Source organism: Cannabis sativa, chromosome 3, assembly GCF_029168945.1.
Source record: "Cannabis sativa cultivar Pink pepper isolate KNU-18-1 chromosome 3, ASM2916894v1, whole genome shotgun sequence".
NCBI classification, from domain to species: Eukaryota; Viridiplantae; Streptophyta; class Magnoliopsida; order Rosales; family Cannabaceae; genus Cannabis; species Cannabis sativa.
In genome coordinates, this window is record NC_083603.1 from 48,050,368 (window position 1) to 48,053,807 (window position 3,440).

The following is a 3,440-nucleotide window of genomic DNA, read 5'->3' on the forward strand; positions in this document are numbered from 1 at the left end:
AAAAAGAAACAGCTATGTAAATATTGTCTTAATACAAGAAAATTAGCTGTAAATAAAAAAATAGAAAAAAAAAAAAGAAAAAGAGAAAAAGAGTGAAATCCTAGTTGTAATGGGTTGAACTCGAAGCGGCCTAATCAATGCGAGGAAGAAGGCGAGGACCAATGCGCGCCTCCACCATGGCATCAAGTTTTTTCTTCTTCTCCCGGAACTTTGCGATCATCTCCTTGGGTTTGGGGTATAAGGTAAGCTTGATATTCTGGTCATTTGTAGACCAGGCCATGAAGACGCCATCATCAAAACGCTTGGTGCACCGGCTGCAGGAGACGGGAGAAAGGAGCTCATCTCTTTTTGCCTTCTTTAAGGCTTGGTCTTTGAATTCTTTGAGCTCCTTCAGCTCCACGGTCAGGTTGGCCCTGGACTCCAAGTTTGCCTGGTGAGTTTCCTCTAAGGACCTCACCTTGGCAGCCATTTCATCCAAGGCTTCCCTGGCCTCCCGAAGCTCTCGCCTGGCCTTAGAAGGTGTTTCGCCCTCCGCCCTCAGCTCCTCTTGGTGCCTGGCCTCCAGCCTATCTCTCCGAAGGGCCTCCTCCCGGATCATTGCCTCCGCTTGCGCTTCCCTCTGCTTGGCTTCTTCCTCACTGGCCTTGGCAAGGGCCTCCCGGCGCTCAGCATCTTCCTGATAAAGTCGCCTTTCAGCAGTCAGGTCCTGAAGGATCTTCTTAACTTCGTCCATGTCCCAAAATTGGACAGGACGAAGCCATGATTAATTATGTTCTTGGAAAGGCGGCCGGCCTCAGCAGCAAGCTGGGAAAGGATACAAGTATAAGTAAGAATCTCCAAGAAAAAATAATGAGAAAAGTAAATTACAAAATACTTACCACAGTGAGGGAGTGGCTGAGATCCTAGACTTGGAAGATGGAGTTCAAGGATGCACAAGCAGCGAACTGCCTGGGTGCACACCGGGTAAGCTGGGACGCAAACTCGCCGGTCATCTCCGCGGCAAATGGAGCTAGTGTGGGCCCGAGGAAACGACCAAACCAATCCGACAAGGGATCCAAATTTAAATCCCACGGATTCTGGTGTTCCTCCATCTCGGGAGAGATCCCGCCATCAAGACCATGGGCCAGAGTATCAGCTCTCCGTTGCCGTTTGGGCTCCTCCTGGGCAACCATTTTGCCCTTGCGCTTGCGAATCAGAGTAACTTCTTGCTCTTCTTCACTTTCTTCAACTTCCTCAGGAAGAGCCCGTTGCTCTTCTTCACCTTCAACTTCCTCAGAAAAGCCCCATTGCTTTTCTTGACCTTCTCCCGGAAGCACCTCCTCATCCACTAAGTCAATAGTGTCTGGAGGGGCACTGGAAGAAGCTTTTAAAGGGGCGGCCATCTGGGAAGAAGTTAAAGGAGGGGGAGCTTCAGGAGTGTGAACCCCGGCAAGTTCGGCCAAAATGGCATCCATGGAAGTACCTGCTACAATAAAAGAGAAAAGGCAAGTGTTAGAACATCCATGGAAAACAACAAACACTCAGATATAGCAATCAAGCTAGTCCTACCCTGACTCTCTAATTCGGCCCTAGCAAAGTTCCGAATCTTAACGCTGGCAGCATCGTCTCCGAGATAGCTGTCCGAAGGCCGGAACCAGCTGGATGAAATATAAGCCGAAGGGTCTAAGGGAACGGGCTCCGGAGGACCAGAACCCATCCGGGACCGACCTAGGAAATCTTCTAAGTGGGAAAAATAAAATCCCTTCATGTGGTCTCCCCACCGGGTCGAGGGCATCCTAAACCTATAAAGACGCTCATCGAACCCTACAGGCCTAAGACTGGCATATTCGCCAATAGAAGGGACGTAATGTACTGCTAAAGGAGACTTACCGGAGCTGGAAGTGCTGGCGCCAGGAGCCCCAGTGTTCGGCTCCTGAGCCGAAGGCTTTGGCCTAGGAGCCCTTCTCTCAGCCGAGTCCCCAATACGAAGGGGCTTCCCAGCGATCGCCTGGCTTCTCCTCTCGACCGGGCTCCCCACGCGAAGTGGCCTCCCGGAAGCTGCTTGAGCCTTGGAGTAAGCTTTCGAGCCTTCCGGTAGAGATATTCCTGGTACTTCTTCTCGGCAGTGGCGATGATCTCGTCCCGGAAGATCTTCTCCACGGCAGGCGCCCTCACATTGGGACAAATAACCCTGGAGAGGTTAGAGTCCTCCACTGATTGGTGCGGCAGGATGAGCTTGGCCTTCCGACAATTCTCCGTCGTGACCAGGCCTCCGACGTCAAGTTCCGCCCGGTCATAAGTTGCAAAGACCTGGGCCCTCCGGAGAAAGACCTGAGTAGGCGCGGTCCGCTCATAGGGAGGAATCCTTACCCACTCCGTGAGAAGCTCCGGGTGCTCCACTGCACGGAACCCGGAGGAGAAGAAGAAATGGTGGCGATACTCCTTAACGTGAGTTTGCCTATTATAAGGGACCACCCCATCATTGGCAGGGTGGGCCCGGAATCCATAAAAACCATCTTTAAATTTGTCCCCCTTTTTGGGGACAGAAACAAGTTCGTAAAAATACAAAATCTCCGCCGGACTGGGAGAGCCCCATCCCCGGGCGGAGTAAAAAATAAATAAGCTTGAGAGCAGGCGGTATGCTTGAGGAATCAGTTGGTATGGCGCAAGGCCGACAAAAACTAAAAAATTAACAAAGTAATCCTGGAGAGGAAGCATAGCCCCGGACATCAAGTGCGTCTGGCTCCAAGCCCCGAAGCCGCCATAGTTATGGTTGGGCGTCTCCGCATCTCGAGGCGGTCGGTGGTACGTCCCGGATGTGGAAGGCTTGATTCCAGCCACCTCCATAATGTTCTCCAGCTGATGGGGGCAGGTTAAGGTGGAGTGAAGCTCTGCCGCCTCCCATCCGGTGGCCCGGGACTTATACCCCTCTTGGGCAACGGGACCCAGGGAGACATCTTCGAGGGTAGCTAGACGCCTACCACTCTTCTTGGACAACTTTGAACCAGATGCAGACATGTTTTGATTCTGAAAAAAGAGTTAAGATTCCAGCAGTTAGGCCCCATACCAAACCCTAAACCAAGAAAAAGGGAATGGGGGTCCCCTAACCGCTGGAAAGAGGCCCCCTCCGGACATCTGCCAAATAGGAAACCCTAGAAGGATTTCCTGGACAAGAGTCGGGTGCAATAAATTCACAGAAGACGACATTGCGCATTAAAGAAAAAGAAAGGGCAGAAAATCGAGAAAAAGCAGTCTCCTCTATGCCCTAGACGACCAATATACGAAGAACGTATGGTCCTTTGCAGAAAAATAGTAACAAATACGTGACAAGAGCAGTCCTAACACCAGAAATGGTGAATCTAGACCTGTTACGTGAAAAATCTAAAAGAGTGCATTCCCAGAAACTTCAAATACAAAACCCAGAAAAAACGAACAGATAAGTAAAAGCATGCCATGTACGT